We start from the raw sequence: 18,929 nt of genomic DNA on the forward strand, positions 1-18,929 counted from the left end.
AATGCTACATAGGAAACTATCCTTAATATACTGTAACTGCAAATAATGAAACATTCTTTGTTTTAATTTCTGTTGTGTAACCAATGATCAAAATATTGATTGATTACCAGAATGATGGAAAAGGCTATTAATAACTTTGATGTTTTCATTTCTTTTCGGCCTTGGCACTCTTTGCTATATAGCACAAGTGTAATGCAATTTCTAAAGTATAAGCAATCTAAAGTATAATTTCTAAAGTATAAGCAAAGTAATTTAATTTCTAAAGTATAAGCAATCTATTGTGGCAAGAGGAGAAAATCTTTTAAAAAACTTCGATTGATGTTTTGTTTTCACATAATTAATAAAGAGGGCATTGCACGGCACTTCGCTCCTTTGTATATTTTTTCTTAAATGTGTCATTTCTGTCCTTGAATTGTGATCATGCTTCCTGCTCGACTGGCAGAGAGATGTGTGATTGCGGAAAATGTCAGAGGTTTGCAGCAGAGTTCATTCAGTGTGTAATTTAAGGGTTAACTCTGTTATGAGTAAAGTCAGCAAACCAAGATGGTGATGGTGGAGGCATTGCATTCCTTAGGCCAGCCTATCCAGACATTTTAAATGCTTTTTAAAAATTCTTTTCAACTGGTTTCTAATGAATACAAACACACACACACACAAACCCTTAGAGGTTTTACTGCAATCAAGAGCTATTGAAATTTTGTTGAATAAAAAAGGAAACAAACCAGGTATGATCTTCATGGAGGTAGCACATGGTCTGCTTGGCTGCTTAGTACAAAGGGAATTTTTCCACTGTATGTTTGCTTGCGTGTTTCGCTCCCCAGTGCAAGTGCTGGCTTTTGTTCTGTTTGCTCAGTAAATTAGGAAATGTTATTTTCCATTGGCAGAGTTTTAATTAATGGTGTGCTAAAACCCACCATCTGATTTCTAGAACCTGTTTCTTCCCCTGAGAAAGAGGCATCAATTCTCCTGCACACGAGAAATTCTTTAGAATTAATTCATAAGGACTTCATTTTTATGAACAACAGCACACCAGCAGATAAGCAATTTTTTTATTACATAGTTGGCAGGTACTGCCTTTCCCTGTACTGACAAGGGAAAAACTTAGCTGAGGATGTGATGAGGGGTTTTGAGGATGAGCAGGAAGTTGGAGAGGCATTAGTTGGCAACACCTCTCTCTCCAGGCGAAAGGATTCCTCTCAGATGACCCGTGAACACCTTTTGCCATGTTAACAGATTTGCTCTTTGCTAGGCCATCCAGGCTGGTTTCATAAGCTAGCCCAGGGATTCCTTGTCTGACACAGTTCTGCAGTTTGTACTTTCATCCATATCCCAGTTCATCAAAATCCTACCTGTCAGGGGCTCAGGAGCAGAGGCACAGGAAAGGGAGGAAATGGAGAGCGAGGGGGAGGAATCCGAAGGAAACGTAAGCGATGACAGTGGTCCGAGGTCTCTGAGTCTTTCCAGCGAATCGGAAGATTCACAGAAAGGGGCTCCCATGGTCAGAGCAAGGGGGGTGCCTAGGGGGACACCCCAGGAAGAAGGGGCCAGAGGGGACTCAGAGAGCAGCAGTTGGAAATCAGGACCAGCTTCCCCACCAGAGCGCAGTAGGGGGGAGGAGTCCCAGGTATCGGGATCAGGCTGCTCACCACCAGCGGGAGGAGATGAGTCAGGATTGGCCACGCCTCCATCGGAGAGCGGGGAAACGGTCAAGAGGAAGGTTGGAGGCTGGGCACGCGCGCCAAGTTCAAATGTACAGGCAAGCGGCACAGTCGGTAGCCCGGATAGGGAGCCAGGTCCTAAAGCCCGCCGAAAGGAGGGACAGGAGTCAGGGGGGTCAGCGTCAGAAGAGTCCAGAAAGGAGGAGACCCAGGGGGGCAGAAGGACCCAGAGGAGAAAGGAGAGACGGAAGAGGTGGAGTAAGGCTAGAGTCTTAAATTGGTGTACAGGGGGTGGAGACTCAGACGGAGCTTCGCCGATCTAGCTTCTAGACGTAGAGCTGCACGCTGCAGCTTGTAAATGGAAACTGAACTTCAATAAAGACTTTTGTACATTACTACCGGCTAGCGTTGGTCCTCTGTGAGCTGGGACCTGGAGGCAGCTCTGACAGTAAGCTCCGTCTCTTTTCTAAATACCCCTCGCAACGTGAGTGGACGCAGCGAGGGGCGAAGATTGGTGCTTCGCGAGCTCACAAAAACTGGACAGGATGACTACCGAAGAGCAAATGGCAGCCCTGCAAAAGGCAGTGACGCAACTTAACGTGGAGATACTAGCATCCAGGAAGAGGGAAGACGAAGCAGCTGCCGCCTGCAGGGATCTGCAAACCAGGTTGGATATGCTGACTAAGCAGGGGCTACCGGGACCCAAACCAGAGGGGATTGGGCTGGGAAAGAGAGGAGGCAGCCTTGTGTCCCATTTCGATGGGAGTCTGCAGCAGTACCCTAACTTCCGAGCAGACGTGGTGTTTGCGCTGCAGTTGCTGGAGAAAGACTTTAGAGATGAGCAGGAGAAAGTGGGATTTATATTAACTCATTTGCATGGAGAAGCTAAAGCGTGGCTGCGCAATCTGTGGAGAGATAAGGATCCGGCACTCCAAAGTGCGCATGCCTTCATTAAAGCGATGGATGAGTGTTTTTTATCAACAATAGACGTTGATATCGCCAGAAAAGAGATACATGGACTGAAACAAGGGAGAGCCACTGTAAGGCAGTATCATTCCCGCTTTTTTGCATTGGTCAATGCGCTGGGATGGGAGAAAGATTCAGCTGCAGTCAGAGACCTTTTCTGGGAAGGGTTGAATGGAGCTGTGAAAGACGAAATTGCAAGGGGGGAACGACCCCAAAACACTCAAGAAGTGGTCCAGAGGGCGCTGACGATTGGGGTGCGTCTGGAGGAACGTCCTTGGAGCAAAGACGAAGGGCGTTGGGGACGCACGCCAGCGAGAGCAACTCCCTTCTTTCCCAGGGATGCAGTGCGCGCTCAATCCACGCCTCCGCTGGGAGGGGGAGAGGAACCGATGGAGATAGGTGGTGCATGGGCTCAATCAGCAACCAGAGCCCTAACACCGGGAGCAGTCAAAGCAAAGCCTCCTAGAGGGAACAGGAAGTGCTACATCTGCGACAATGCTCAGCACATGGCGAAAGAGTGCCCCCAGAGGCTCCACAAGCACACTGCAGCCTCAGCAACAGTAACAGAGGCAAATCAGCAGAGAGAACCGCAGCAGGGAAACTGCAAAGTCTGGCTGGAAGCAGAGGCACTGGGGCCCAGCCAGACGAGTCAGTGAAGCAGTCCCCAGAAATTTTGCAGCCCACAGACCCTCTCCCGCCCAAACCAGTGGTGCAACTCACTGCATCGCTCCAGCTACCCAATGGACTCACAATGGAAGTGCCCATTACCATTGACTCTGGTAGTAACGCAGACTTTATAGGACTGGATTTCATTAAGCAACACAGCATAGCGCTCCTGCCAGCCACGCTGCCCCTGAAGGTTGTCACGGTGGATGGCAGGGAATTGCTGGGGGGGCAGGTGGTAAAGCAAACGCCGCCGATGGTGATGCAAATTGGAAATCACCGGGAAGTCATCAGCTTCAATGTCACCCAATTGTCGGACATGCCTGTAGTATTGGGCATGAGTTGGCTGCACAGGCACAGCCCAGCATTGGCTTGGTACCAGCACCAACTGACTTTCGGCTCCTCCTACTGTGCAGAACACTGCATTCTGCCTAGCCCGGAAGGGGAAGAGGATGACCCGCAACTACAATTAGGCACGCTGCAAGCAGTGCCCCACAAGTACGCAGCATTTTTGGAGGTTTTCTGCGAGAAGGAAGCGGACAAGCTACCTCCCCACAGGTCCTATGACTGCAAGATTGACCTCCTGCCGGGGGCGACGCTGCCGACCGGGAAACTGTATTCCATGTCTGAAGACGAACTGCAGGAACTCAGGGAGTTCATAGATCACAACTTGAAGCGCGGTTTCATCCGGGAGTCCAAGGCAGTGGGGGGCAGTCCCGTATTCTTCGTGAAGAAAAAAGACACGCCCCAAAAAAGGCTTGTGGTGGATTATAGAATTTTAAACTCGAAAACCAAGCCCACGGCCTTCCCCATGCCCAAAATCGACAACCTGCTCGCGACGGTGAGAAAAGGACGCATTTTCACCAAGTTGGATCTGCGAGGGGCGTACAACCTTATTCGCATACGGGAGGGCGACGAGTGGAAGACGGCCATGTTCACGCCCCTGGGCACCTATGAATACAGAGTTATGCTGTTTGGATTACAAAATGGATCCCACTGTTTTCAAGCCTTCATGCATCACGTGTTAGCAGGACTCCTCTACAAAAAGTGCGTCTGCTTCCTGGACGACATCCTGATATTCTCAGAATCGCAGGAGGCTCACGAGAGGGACGTCAAGGACGTTCTGCAGAGACTACAGGAGCACAGACTGTACGCCAAGCTGGAGAAGTGCCAGTTCGACATGACGGAGGTGGATTTCCTGGGCTACAAATTATCGGACAAGGGGCTCGCCATGGACAGCGCCAAGGTTCGCTCAGTGTTGGACTGGAAGAGCCCGCGCAATCGGAAGGAGGTCCAGCGGTTTGTCGGCTTTGCAAACTTTTATCGCAAGTTCATCAAGGGGTTCGCTATGCAGACGGCAGCCATTACCGACACGCTCAGCTCCAAGAAGAAGAAGTTCATCTGGACGGAGCAGGCGGAGCAGTCCTTTCAGAAACTCAAGCGTCTCTTCTCGTCCGAAGAGCAACTACTGCACGTGAATCCCAGCAGACCGATGAGGGTTGAAACGGACACCTCAGACAGGGCCGTGGGAGCAGTCCTGTTGCAGCAAGACCCGCATGGGGACTGGAGGCCGTGCGCCTTCTACTCCAGGAAGCTCAGCAAGTCGGAGCAGAACTACACCATCTGGGACAGGGAGTTGCTGGCCATTCATGCAGCATTCAAGGCATGGCGGCACTTCCTTATCGGAGCCAAACACACAGTGCAGGTCCGCACAGACCATAAGAACCTGGAGTACTGGCGCACGGCAAGGTTCCTGAACCAGAGGCACATACGCTGGGCGGAGTTCTTTGCGGATTTCGACTTCAGGATAGAGTACATCCCAGGCGACAACAACGTCATGGCGGATGCACTGTCCAGGAAGCCGCAATACCTCGAGGAGGCGGCACCGGCGGCGGCCAAGCACATTTTCGCACCAAAAGCGTGGGCGTGCACTTCGGCAACCGTGGACCTGGATGCTGTGCGTCGCGCGCTGCAGGAGGACTCCTTCGCACAAGCCAAGATGGAGGAGGTGCACAGTGGCACGGCGAAGGACGACGAGTTCCAGATACGCGACGGATTGCTCATCCGCAAAGGGGCCCTCTACGTACCGGGAGACGACCTACGCGCAAAGGTACTGCAGCAGTTGCACGACGCACCCACCGCCGGGCACTTTGGCAAAGAGAAGACTGTAGAATTAGTAGCCAGAGACTTTTGGTGGCCCAAGATGCGGGGGGAAGTCGCGGATTACGTCTCGAGGTGCGACACCTGCCAAAGGGCCAAGCCAGTGCACAAACCGCCGGCGGGACTGCTGGAACCGCTGCAGACACCGCTCGAACTGTGGGAGAGGGTGGCCCTGGACTTTGTCACGGATCTACCCAGCTCGCGGGGCAAGACAGCAGTTCTAGTGGTGGTGGACATGTTCACCAAAATGGCCCACTTCATTCCGTGCGCGAAGGTGGCCACGGCGAAACAGACCGCCAAAGTGTTCATAGGCCATGTGTTCAAGGTTCACGGTCTACCATGGTCTATCCTGTCCGACCGGGGGCGCCAGTTCATCTCGAACTTCTGGCAGAAGCTGATGGGCATCCTGAACGTCAAGATCAACCTAGCGTCAGCGAGACACCCGCAGACCAACAGACAAGCGGAGTGGGTCAACGCCATCATGCAGCAGTACCTGAGATGCTACGCGAATCAGCAGCCTACGACATGGGTGGACTACCTGCCGCTCGCCGAGTTCGCCTACAACAACACGAAGCACGTGTCCACGGGGGTGACACCGTTCTTCGCCAACAATGGGAGGCATCCCAGAACCTTCCCGGGATTGGAGAGAGTGGGGGAGGGGGAGCCACAGGCAGCGGACGCCTTCGCGTCAGAGTTGCAGGAGGTCCACGAACAGCTCCGAAGGCAGTTAGAACTAGCAAAGCACGCATACAAACTGCAGGCTGACAGACACAGGAGGGTTGGGGAAGACATACAGGTGGGAGACTGGGTTTGGTTAGCAGCCCAGGCAGTGCCGGCCAGATCGTTAGCGAAGAAGAAGCTCGGACATAAGCAGCTAGGGCCTTACCAAGTCGAGGCACAGGTCAACCCAGTGGCCTTCCGGTTGACACTTCTGGAGGGATCCAGAATGCACCCGGTCTTCCATAGATCAGTACTCATGCCCTACAAGGCACCTCACAGATTTCAGGAGCCAGGGATGGCACCAGACCCACTCAGGGAAACGCCCGCAGAGGGGGGGTCGCCAAGGGGGGAGCCCATCAACGAGGTCACAGAGATTTTAGACTCGAGATGGGGGGAAGAGGGGGTTGAGTATCTCCTCGCCAGGGAAGGTACCCCGGCAAGCGCCAACAGCTGGGTGCCGTACTATGAGGTGGAGGAGCACTAGCTCAAGGAGGAGTTCCATGCACTCTTCCCACACAGACATATGCCGGCAGACTATTTCGACGAATATCTTTTCACACCCACACTTTCAGCCAGCACGTTCCAGGGGTTCGCCTCGGACGAGGAACCGGCACCAGACACACGTTCCCCGGAGGGATCACCCTCGGGGTCTGCCTCAGACCGCTCTTATTGGTGGGATGATCGACCGGAGGAGCAGTGGCGCAGGAAGTGGCTGGAGGGTCCTTGGAAGGCAACATCCCCCGAGGAGACCGGGGGAGAGACGGACATGGACGTGTTGGGAGAGGACCTTGGGTTCGAGCACGGAGGCAAAGAGATGGAAGCAGAGGAGATCGACGTCGGCGAGAACATGGAGGACGATCCGGACTTATACGGCTGGATGCACGCCACGGGGGACGAACTGTATCCGGCACTCACCCCCACAACGATGGAGCACCCAGTACCCACACCTGAAGGAGGGGAGGGGGGAAGGGGGGCTTCGAGGGGGGATGGATGTCAGGGGCTAAGGAGCAGAGGCACAGGAAAGGGAGGAAATGGAGAGCGAGGGGGAGGAATCCGAAGGAAACGTAAGCGATGACAGTGGTCCGAGGTCTCTGAGTCTTTCCAGCGAATCGGAAGATTCACAGAAAGGGGCTCCCATGGTCAGAGCAAGGGGGTGCCTAGGGGGACACCCCAGGAAGAAGGGGCCAGAGGGGACTCAGAGAGCAGCAGTTGGAAATCAGGACCAGCTTCCCCACCAGAGCGCAGTAGGGGGGAGGAGTCCCAGGTATCGGGATCAGGCTGCTCACCACCAGTGGGAGGAGATGAGTCAGGATTGGCCACGCCTCCATCGGAGAGCGGGGAAATGGTCAAGAGGAAGGTTGGAGGCTGGGCGCGCGCGCCAAGTTCAAATGTACAGGCAAGCGGCACAGTCGGTAGCCCGGATAGGGAGCCAGGTCCTAAAGCCCGCCAAAAGGAGGGACAGGAGTCAGGGGGGTCAGCGTCAGAAGAGTCCAGAAAGGAGGAGACCCAGGGGGGCAGAAGGACCCAGAGGAGAAAGGAGAGACAGAAGAGGTGGAGTAAGGCTAGAGTCTTAAATTGGTGTACAGGGGGTAGAGACTCAGACGGAGCTTCGCCGATCTAGCTTCTAGACGTAGAGCTGCACGCTGCAGCTTGAAAATGGAAACTGAACTTCAATAAAGACTTTTGTACATTACTACCAGCTAGCGTTGGTCCTCTGTGAGCTGGGACCTGGAGGCAGCTCTGACACTACCATTTATCAGTTTCTAGGGTTTAGGGGGTTTCCCCAAAATCTATAGAAATATGTTCCTGAATATGCAGCATCCCCTGAATTGACCTGATGCTTTGCAAGGGTCACCAACTGACCTGAAAAGACCTGGCCCAGAAGTATCCTGAGCAGTAAAGTCTAGCTGCTCATTCACCAAGGAATTGGTCCATTCTAGGGAGTCCTCAACCCTGAGGCCCCCTTTCTCCCTGACAGCAAGGGAGCTTTCCTTGTGGGAGTGGGACAAAGCTAGAACACTCCTGGAGGCCTCATCCACCAACCTCTCTGTCTCCCATTAGTCACCTTGGCCTCAAGGGAAATGATGCAGAATAATAGCTAAAGGAGCTGAAAGCCAAGACCAAAAAACCAAATGAAGAGATATATGAACCTTTTCCTCAGTTTTGCCTTTTAGTCTGCTCTCATTTTAACTCGCTCCTCCCGTTATTTCTCTCCTTCGAATCCTTTCTTTCCCTTTGTCAAATAAAGCATTTTTCTTTCTTCCCTGCACTGCCCATTACTCTATTTCCTGAATTGTCTGCATAGGTGCCAACTATGCAAGGTCCTGGATGCCTGGGCACCCACAAATTTTAAATGAAGAGGACACCCCCAACATTCTATTGCATGGTGTGTACATGGTCCACAGGGTGTGCAATTGATGTCACACAAGATCTACCCACCCTGGAAGAATGGCAGATGAAAGTGATAGACTATATGGGACTGGCAGAAATGACCGGCAGAATCCGAGACCAGGGAGAAGAGTCAGCGGAAGAGGATTGGAAGAAATTCAAAGACTATCTACAGAAATATTGCAAAATTAATGAATGTTAGAATGATGTCGGATAGAAATTAAGCGGTTTCCAGATGTAATGTTTTAAGAGAATATGGAAAAAAGGTTTAGAAACAGGTTAAAACTTATTGATAAGGATTTGCTGAACTAACAATTGAATTGGAATACAAAAAAGGGAGGTACGAGGAGGTCTGGGAAATAAGTTAATGAAAAATAAGTTATTGAAACTTTGTGTGTTTTTAAGTATTTTTTGTTTTTGTATTTTTGTTATATTTTTCTTTTTTCTTTTTGACTTTTTATATTGTATTAATATTGAAAACTTTAATAAATATCTTTAAAAAAATTGATGTCAGCACGCTGCGGGAGTGCCGACATCACTCACGCACGGACGCATGCCACAGTAACGTCACCTTGCCCCAGGCACCCACTGTTGTGGGGGCAAGGCGACGCACCTGATTGTCTCCATTTGTGCCTTCAATACTTCACCTTTAATAAACTCCCTTCTCTTTTAGTATTTCTGACTATCTGATCTTGTTCAGAGCACAGTTGAGACAAGCCTAGTTAGCTCAGTTGGCTAGAGCGTGGTGCTGGTAATGCCAAGGTTGCAGGTTTGATCCCCGTATATGAGACAGCGACATATTCCTGCTTTGCAGTGGGTTGGACGAGATGATCCTCAGAGTTCCCTCCAACTCAACAATTCTGTGATTCTACTCAAGAATACATGGATAGAAATGCACCCTGTGTGTGCTCAGAAGGGCTCTTTTAAAGCCTGCAAAAGACATGGTGCCTCCAAGAGGTAGGTGCAGGGGGACTGATGTCCAGGGCCCACAGCCAGCAGGGAACCCAGACTTGGAGCTTTCATGTTCTTTCTTTCAGAAGCCCATCTGTGTTCCCGCTGGAAATGAAGTTATGAAGCAGAACCCCCACCCCTCTAGTGCCTTGTTCTCATCCTCAAGTTGTAACCCTTTGAATAACCACAATCTGCCTTTTGTTTTTTACTAGCAAGAAGTACAGATCTTTCCTGGGGTGCGTTTGTCTGCAATCAGGGGCTCCCTAGAAATGATCTTCTGCAATAAGTGTGGGTGGGTCTAAGAGGATTCCCTGACCCCAAATAACAAATGCAAAATGTAACAACTGTTCAGTGAGGCTTAGGCAAGAAGAAGAAGAGTTTGAACTTTATATCCCGCCTTTCACTCCCCTTAAGGAGTCTCAAAGCAGCTAACAATGTCCTTTCCCTTCCTCTCCCACAACAAACACTCTGTGAGGTGAGTGAGGCCGAGAGACTTCATAGAAGTGTGACTAGCCCAAGGTCACCCAGCGGCTGCATGTGGAGGAGTGGGGAAGTGAACCCAGTTCACCAGATTACGAGTCCACCGCTTTTAATCACTATACCAGAAGCTAAAGACTGGGCCCTCAGTGAGAACTCACAGTATATTTAGATTATTGTAAAAATGTATACATGTCTAGTTTGAACTCTCTTTGTGGCTTTAACAGATGTGTGTGTCTGGGAGAAATTCAACAGGTTAGGCTTTTCTTCTAGGAGATTCCATTCTGGAGAAAAGCTTCACTACCAGGTATCAAACTATCAGTGTGTACATAAAAGGGTATATCTTGGGGCCTGACAATTTACCTAAAAAGGGGACACCACTTCGAATATGACATGAAGCATATGCAATTGTTTTGCAGAGCTGTTTCTGCTTTTCAGAGTAGGTTGGAGGGCCCAGTATGTGGGGGCACCTCTGGATAAACATCTTGTAGGTTCACATTCAAGACACCAAACAGGCTTGAAGACCACAATTTATTTGCAATTGCTGAATTTTGACAGGTTCCTTGAGGCAACTGGGGTGACTGCCCATGAAATCAGGGTTCAGGGCTAATGGAAGACGGGAATGGAGTGGAGGTGTCAAGCAGTGGAGGTGTGCCTTTGAGATCTTTTGGGGAACCTGCTGAGCATCTGGGTTGATTGCAATCTGCTTCTCAGTTTTCTTCAGCCATAGCCGCCTCTGCATCTGTGAGGAGAAAGTAGAGGGCATGTGATTCATTTCTCTGAAAGATCAGCCCTCAGGAAGGCAGGAACCACACAATTAGAGAACTGAGAGGGACTTTGGAAGTCACCAAGTCCAGTCCCTTTCATTACAAGCATCCCCAACTTGTGGCTTTCTAAAGAAAGTAGGGGCATTCTTGCTCTCTCAATCCCAAACACAAATCTGTTGGGATTGGGTCCATTGTCCCCCTGTTTTTACCATCAGGAATTGCCTCCTAACGTTCTACCAAAATCTACTTTCCTGCAACTTAAGCCACAAGACCCACTCCTCTCCTCTGGGGCAGCAAAAGATGATTCTTTGCCATCTTCCAATTGAGAGCCTTCCATGGATGTAAAGAGTGTTCTCCTCTCCCCCTTCACTCTTCTATTCTCTAGGCTGAACCAACTATGTGTTGTATCCAATGTTAGTGCCAGTTCAAGTAGGCCCATTGAAATTAAAGAGCATGCCTAACATAGGTCCATTAATTCCAATGGCTCTAATCGGAATATAAATCAGTTGGATATGACTATAACCTTTCCTCTGAGGGCATGCTTCTTGGGTCTCTGCTCATCCTTATTGCCCTCCCCCCAACTCATTCTGAGTCCTCTATTGATTGCCTTCTCATCTTCCTAGAGCAGCATTCACCTTGTTTAATACTTGAGCAAATGATAGACATTCAGCAGGTCAGTAACTTCCCATCATGGATACTTCTTTGTTAGCAAAGTTACACCTGCTGAATTCTTGTCTGCTAGAATTAAAGGAACAGGAGCACTTGGAATGAACAGAACAGCCAAAACAGAAAGCCATCTTGACCAGGAAGTTGCCATCCTAGGTGTTCTCTCTCACTGCCCAAATCACGTTTGAAAGGACAATTCTGCTGAAGCCCAGAGAAAGGGTTGAAGCGTGTAGTTGGCGTTAGTTGATGTTTAATGCCTGAAAAACTTTTCCCTGCTCTTCCATGTGCCCTCAAGACAAGATGTTAGCGAACCATGATCAAGACCATAAATGGTGCGGATCTCATTTCTCAGTGAAGAAGGACTTTTAAATATTTCATAGGAGGAAAAGGGAAAGCTGCCAAAGCATAGAGCGTATCCAAAAGGTTCATCATCCTTTTCCCCCCATCCCCCAGAATTTCCCGGTCCATACCAACCTCTTTTGCTTACATAACTTCCTGTGGGTTTCCAGTGTTCGTCGTAACAAATACATTCCATTTTCCCCGCACTAGAAATAGAAAGAGATGCAGCTTAAGATCTGAGTATGCATCTCCAACACATATTAAAAATGACTGAACAGCTTCCTCCACCGCAACAACCATGCCTCTGAATCCTGGAATGATTGTTTGGATATCAGCTGAAACAGCTATCCTTAAAAATTATTTAGGGGAATTCAAGGCACTCAGAAAACAATAATGCACTGTATCCCATATTAGTCCTCCGCAGAGGAGACTGAATTTGCATCAATGGACGTGACTAAATAGATTCCATGAATCTAAGCCCACTATTTATAGTGTGTGTCCTTTGAGGTAGACGTAGGCTTACAGTGAAGACGTCGTAGACCATTGATGAGCAGAAAATCGGCATCCATCAATTTAGTTGGTTTGCAGGTGGTTTAGCCACAATCTTACATGGGTGCAGAGTGGTTGACTGTGCAATGGCACCAGCCTTCCTGAATGCACAAAGTGCCCTCCAGGTGTTTCATACTACAGCTCCAGCCAACTTGGCCAACAGTTAGAGGTGTTGTAGCATCCAAAGGGTACCAGGTTAGGAGCATGGAGCACACTAATAACATTAATCATAATGATAATAATAGAGAATGGAGAATAGCTTCCTGCTTTCAGCACACCTATGTGATGAACACAGAGTATTCCCGGAGCTTCACAAATCCCCACTATCTGCCTTTCCTTAGCTTTTAAACCAGGAGAGCCTCTCTACCCTTTCCCTGCTGAGAAATTTCCAGAAGGCCAACTGGGTGCCCATTCTTGTGTCCCTGAACCTCCACCTTCTTTGAACTGCTCCTTGTGGGACTCTGACCTTCCTTTGTTTAGGATTTTATGATCTGCTACACACCAGTCTGCCATGCCTCTCCAGGTACAAAGATGTCCTCACCAAGCATCTGAAAGGATTTCCTTTCCCTTTCATACTTACGCATTTGGTGTACACTTCTGACGACCGCAGCCTCCGGCCATTGCACAGCTCATGAGTGCCAGAACAGACACCAAGATCACAAGATTCTTCATGATGAATGGAGAGGGAACTGACTTTGAATCAACTGAAAGGAGAAGCGGGAGGAACTTCCAATTATATTTTTAGTGAACTCCAGAAAACATACAGTAAGCACAAAGCAATAGAGTCCACGAGAGCAATATCTGCAACAACATTTAGAGTCATATTACAAAGGATAATATCACAAAACATCTGAGGAAGTGAATCAGAATCGTAGAAATGTAGAGGTAGAAGGGACCCTGAGGATCATCCAATCCTCTGCAATTCAGGAATCTCAGCATAGGCACACTTGACAGATGATTTAGAGTAAGACTTAGAGCACATCTCTGACATGAGCAAATGTTCTTGAGCAGCATGTAGGCTACTTAGGAATGCCCTCCACTGTGCAGCAGGACCCATTGGAAGTTGTAGACAATGTCCATTCTTGTTCACGTAAGATGACCAACATGCTGTGTCAGATTTGTCTTTAGAAACCTACTCCTCAATCCACCCAATTCGGATAAATGAATCTTTCTGAGAATGCCATGTCCCATGTTTTGTCCAGCCAGCCAACCTTTCATCGAAAATCCAGTTGACTTCCATTGGCTGTCTATCTCTAGTAGTGTCATTGCCCCCCCCCCCCAAAGAGCCTTCAGGCCAGAGGGGAAACATTAGGGAACCCACCCACCCCTTTTTATTCTTTTATACTTTGGGAGTTTCTCAGTACAGTGGTGCCTCGCAAGACGAAATTAATTCGTTCCGCAAGTCTTTTCGTCTTGCGAGTTTTTCGTCTTGCGAAGCATGGTTTCACATAGGAATGCATTGAAAATCAATCAATGCGTTCCTATGGAAACCGCCTTCAGACCAGGTCCGGGGACAGTCTGTCCCCCGACCTCTTCTGAAGGCTGGCGGGGAGCGAAGGTCTTTGCTTCCCCCCCCCCCGCCTGCCTTCCCGGGACAGCGGAAATTCTCCGCTGTCCCGGGGCGATTTAAAAGCCCCCGGGAAGGCAGGCAGGGGGGGACAAAGACTTTTGCCCCCCGCCAGCCTTCAGAAGAGGTCCAGGACCTCTTCTGAAGGTGGGCAGGGGGCAAAAGTCTTTGCTCCCCCCCCCGCCTGCCTTCAAAAGCCGTCCGGGACAGCGGGAAGCACTTCCCTGCTATCCCGGACTGCTTTTAAAATGCTGGCGGTGGGGAGCAAAGCCCCCGCCGGCCTTCCTGGACCTCTTCTGAAGCCCGGAGAGGGGGGGGAAGGCTTTGCTCCCCACCGCCAGCATTTAAAAGAGGTCCCCGGAGATTTCCCTATGGGCTTTCTTCTTGCGAAGCAAGCCCATAGGGAAATTCGTTTTGCGAAGCGCCTCCAAAACGGAAAACCCTTTTGTCTAGCGGGTTTTTCGTCTTGCGAGGCGTTCGTCTTGCGGGGCACCACTGTATACTCCTAAACAGGCAGCACCCCCTGAACAGGCCTGATGCTGTGCAACAGTCACCAACTGACCTTAAAATACCTGGGCTGGAAGAGTCAAAGCAACGTCTTAACTGCCGAAGTAACACACTAAGGGGTTGGCAAAAAGGATATCCCTTGTTTCTAGAGAGAATCCCAATCCTAATTGCTGCTGAAAACAGGAAACATTAGGGAACCCTCCCCACTTTTGAATGTTTTTATTAAAGATTGCCTTGGGTTAGTACATACATTGTTTCATAAATTTTTCTTTAGAGATCAATGATATTCTTTCTGAGACTTTAACGTATAAAGTATAAGGTTGGGGGAGAAGAGCAGGGGGGAGAGATGGGGGGTTAGTGAACTTTCATTCTTTTACATAGTGCATGCACAAGGTTTTGGGTCAGCGCCACGTGGGTAGGTTCTCTTCCTTTTTTCATTTATTAGTTTTTGTTGGCACTGAGTGGCATTGGGGGGCCTAGGGCATGGTTGATGGCCCCCTTCTTTAAAGAAGAGACAGTGGTACCTTGGTTTAAGAACAGTTTAGTTTATGAATAACTTGGATTGGGAACGCTGCAAACCCAGAAGTAGGTGTTTTGGTTTGTGAACTTTTCCTTGGTTTAAGAACATGTTCCACATCCTGTTGAGTGTGTTCCATTTGTAAATTGAGTCCCCCGCTGCTATGGGAAAGCATGCCTTGGTTTAAGAACGCTTTGGTTTAAGAACGGACTTCTGGAAAGGATTAAGTTCATTAACCAAGGTACCACTGTACTCACCCTCTTCTGGTGAATTCTCAGACAGGCATGCAGACAGAAATTGACTTGGCGCTTCCCAAAGCAAGAGGGACCTTCTAAAACTATTAATTCAAGAGTATCAATAAAGGCAAACTTTAAAAAAGCACACATAACATATTTAAATAGAAAGATGTTTAAATAATATACTGTTAACAACTCCTTTAAAAACTATTATTTATACATAAAGTTACATGATAAAAACATTTTCAGTATAGAAGAAAGGGCACTAATAAACACATTGAGCATTTGAAAAGTGCCGTAAAACCCAGCACTCCACTCAGGAGATTCTGGCCCAAATTTCCTCATCTCTCAGAGCATTTTTTCTGCAGTTTCTTTTTTCCAGGTATTTCTGGGGAACAGCCAGGACAGCACTGGGTTGAATCTAACTGCTGCAGGTCAAAAGAAAATGGGATTCTTACCAAGCTAGTGGTCTTTCACTCTTTCTCCAGGGATGGAAAGAAATTCGCTTTCAGAGAAGTTCAGAGATGTCTTGAGCAGAGGAACCCACCTTTGGCTGGTTTAAATAGCCAAATGATCAGTATCTTAATCTTAATCAAGATTAAGATGCTCATTGACATTTGGAACAAACACACTCGTTCCGCCAGGGACAAGCCGTTACAGAGCACAGGGAGTTACTTCCCCAAAGCACTTCACATTTCTCATTGCCTCGTTGGTTCTCCAATGTGAAGAGACGTTAAGTCGTGTAACTCTGTCCTTAAGTACAAGGTGGGGGTTAATATTCCCCCACCAATTTATGATAGTTCAAATGCGGCATGAGGCACCCCTGATGTGAAGTGGGAGATTAGTGGGGAAGTGTGAGGATGATGTCAGGAGGTTATCAGCTGGTGGTTGGGACTTCCAATCCTGCCTTGGGGAGTTTCCCCAGCCCCTTTCCAAAAGCCCTTTGCTTCTCATTGAAGCTCAGCACTTGGGGCTTCCAAAGGGCCACCGATCAGCTGATAGTTGGTGCTCCAGAGACCCCTTTTGCCCTCACCCAGGCACCTTTGCACTTGCCCATACCTGACCTCAGATAGGATGTCAGGTGATTGGGAAGCTTGCCCAGAATTGTCTGATGGGCGAAATGGGGAGGTCTGTTAGGCCTCCTTGAGGCTGAAGGTTCATCATCCTTGCCCTGGCACAATAATGTTTAGAAAAGAAACACATCTCAAAATACCCTGCAAAGAAGTGGGAAAGAGGAAGATGTGGGAACACTCTGCAAAAAATATTAAGAAGGAATGCAGGATGAATGCTCCTTGTCATGTAACATCAACACAACATGCACATCAAATATGCTTAATAAAGGCCAGGTATGCCCAATCTCCATGTGAACTTTGTTGGAGGAAATTGGGAAGAAGCCTCACTGAATGTTTCACCTGGAGGAGACCTCCCATCAAATTGTGAATGACAGGTACCAAGGAGTCCATGTGGTGGCAAGAAGCTGTTCCCTCCAAGCCCTGCTTGTGGGCTTCCTGTAGGCATCTAACCGATCCCTGTTGGGAATCAGAGCCTGGACTGGTTGGAGCCATTGATGGATTAAGCAGTGCATTTTATGTCACTCAAGGCAAGTGAAGGGGAGCATGGAGGATAGCATAGATAAGCTGAAATATACATTCCAGTTTATCAATATTCTTCATTAACTGTGTTGCCCAGAACTAGACACCATGCAAGAGATCAACTTCATTGCCCTCCTCTGCACACATTCCAGCTTATCAATATTTTTCCTGAACTTCTTGAACTAAACACAGTGATCTAAGTGTGGTCTGAACAAGGAAAAATAGAGCTGTAGCACAAGATACTCTAGGATCAATCAAGCATGTGTGTGTGTGTGTGTGTGTGTGTGTCCCCAAATGGAAGCAAATAGATAATATCAAGTCAACATAAAACATCTCCCCTCCTCTCATAACAGAACAGGAGAGCAGGAGCATTAGCACCTGTGATGGCCTGGGAATCCGATTCAGAGGCTGAACCGGAGGAATCCCAGCCTGCACAGGAGTCCCCGCCTCCAGGGCCGGCTGAACTGGGGCAGGGCCTTGATTCTGAAGCGCCTGCACCTGTGCTGGATCCTCAGGAGCAGGCACCAGGTGAATCCACTCTGGCTCCGGAGGTGGTTGAGGACTCAGTGCCTACAGGTGAGTCTCCCCCTGGGCCCAGTTACAGATAGGTAGCCGTGTTGGTCTGCCATTGTCAAAACAAAAAAAATTCCTTCCAGTAGCACCTTAAAGACCAACTAAGTTAGTTCTTGGTATGAGCTTTCGTGTGCATGCACACTTCTTCAGATACACTACTGAATAGTGTAGTGTATCTGAAGAAGTGTGCATGCACACGAAAGCTCATACCAAGAACTAACTTAGTTGGTCTTTAAGGTGCTACTGGAAGGAATTTTTTTTCCCCTGGGCCCAGTAACCCTTCAGCCTCTCCTGAACTGCAGAGGCTCAGGGCAGAGAGGTGAAGGGAACTGGTTTCTCCCAGGAGGAGTGCTCGCCTTAAGGCCAGGAGAGGCGGGTCTCAGAGAAGATAAAGGCCAGTCAGCCCGGTCCCAGGTTGCGGGAGCAGGTTGTTGAGTATCTGTTCCTGACCCTCCAGTGTTCCTGTCCCCACCCGGCTTCCTGCTTTGGACCTCGCCCCGCTCCTTGTGAACTGTTTCCAGGCTAGTGACCCAGGACCGGACTTTGACTACACCAACGGTAACCTTCCCCCCGGGACCAGCACAGCACCATATATACAGAAATCATACATGAATGAAAGGCAAAAATAAATGCACACAGGAATAAATGTCTGATTCAGATATCTGAAGATGCACATCAATGAGCAGCTGTTCAGAACCTTTGATTCTCCAGCTGATCAAAAACTCTGGGAGTATAGCCAGAGATAAGAGTGAGTAAGTCCGAGAGACAGGGAGTCTGACATGTGGGAGTCAACTTTTCTTGGTGAGGAATGCATTGAGGTTTTCTCCATACGAAATAATGGAAATCACTGGGCAGCTTGTTTTATAAACTGTTTCTCAGGAGCAGATTACATTCACATAGTAGGACTTGCATGTACAAGTACAGAAATAGGAGCTGGACCTCAGCCGAAGACCAGGAGAGGTCTTGGTGGTTTCCAATAGAGATTCTTATCTATGTGATTCAGAAGTCTCTAAAGTAAAGTCCCACTATAGAGCATTAAAGGATAATGACCTTTCTTCACCCCACAGCAAATAACAGTCTGTGGGTAATCTTTTCTAAGACTGCAATGTTACTAATGTTCTTATACCATGTTTGCAAGGATAGATTGTCCAAAAGTTCCTATTGTTGTACTACTGTTTGCCTGACAGCACCCGGTAAGGATGCTAGAAGTTCTTTTGAATGGAAGCCCTTGTCTGAGTCCAGAAATAAAGGTAGTAATGATTGGTCTAACAGATACCTGGTTATCATGTTGCACTGTTATATCAAAGCATCACTGTAAGCCAAAGACAGAATAGCAAATAAGGAGCTGTCCTCTTAAATTAAGATATATAATACATAATTCCCTCCATTGTTTCAAATCCAGGATTGTGATGCAGCACTACAAATCTTCCAATGGCAATGGCTGTCTTAAATTTTTAATATCTATAAGAAGACCTAATTCCCTCCATTGTTTCAGCACGTCCAGGAAATGAATATTCCTCTTAAATCCTGTGTCAGACAGTGTATCCGTGCCAGAGGCATGATTTTTAGTCTTAGCCACATACCCATTGATGAGGCTGTGGATTTTGTGTAGATAAGGACAGGACTGCAGGAT

At 48.5% G+C, this 18,929-nt stretch overlaps 2 long non-coding RNA genes across 4 annotated transcripts in view; one reads left to right on the forward strand and one right to left on the reverse strand.

The window, feature by feature from the left end:
- The first annotated feature begins 1,549 nt into the window (after window positions 1-1,549).
- Window positions 1,550-7,709, forward strand: LOC309377050. Its single transcript, XR_014171408.1, has 3 exons — window positions 1,550-1,624; window positions 7,445-7,557; window positions 7,637-7,709. It is a non-coding gene; the product is annotated as an uncharacterized lncRNA (long non-coding RNA).
- A 2,791-nt stretch (window positions 7,710-10,500) lies between these two features.
- Window positions 10,501-18,929, reverse strand: part of LOC309377005 — a 33,138-nt gene continuing 24,709 nt past the window's right edge. For 2 of the 3 annotated variants that reach the window (XR_014171354.1, XR_014171356.1), the window contains exons 4-6: window positions 12,885-13,008; window positions 11,891-11,961; window positions 10,501-10,725 (exon numbers count right to left, since the gene is read on the reverse strand). This is a non-coding gene — a long non-coding RNA (uncharacterized lncRNA). Of the gene's footprint in view, window positions 10,726-11,890; window positions 11,962-12,884; window positions 13,009-16,195; window positions 16,303-18,929 lie in introns of all 3 variants that reach the window. The other variant, XR_014171355.1, reaches the window with a different exon arrangement.

The sequence above is a fragment of the Podarcis melisellensis genome (genome assembly GCF_964234715.1).
Source record: "Podarcis melisellensis genome assembly, chromosome: 8".
Taxonomy (NCBI): domain Eukaryota; kingdom Metazoa; phylum Chordata; class Lepidosauria; order Squamata; family Lacertidae; genus Podarcis; species Podarcis melisellensis.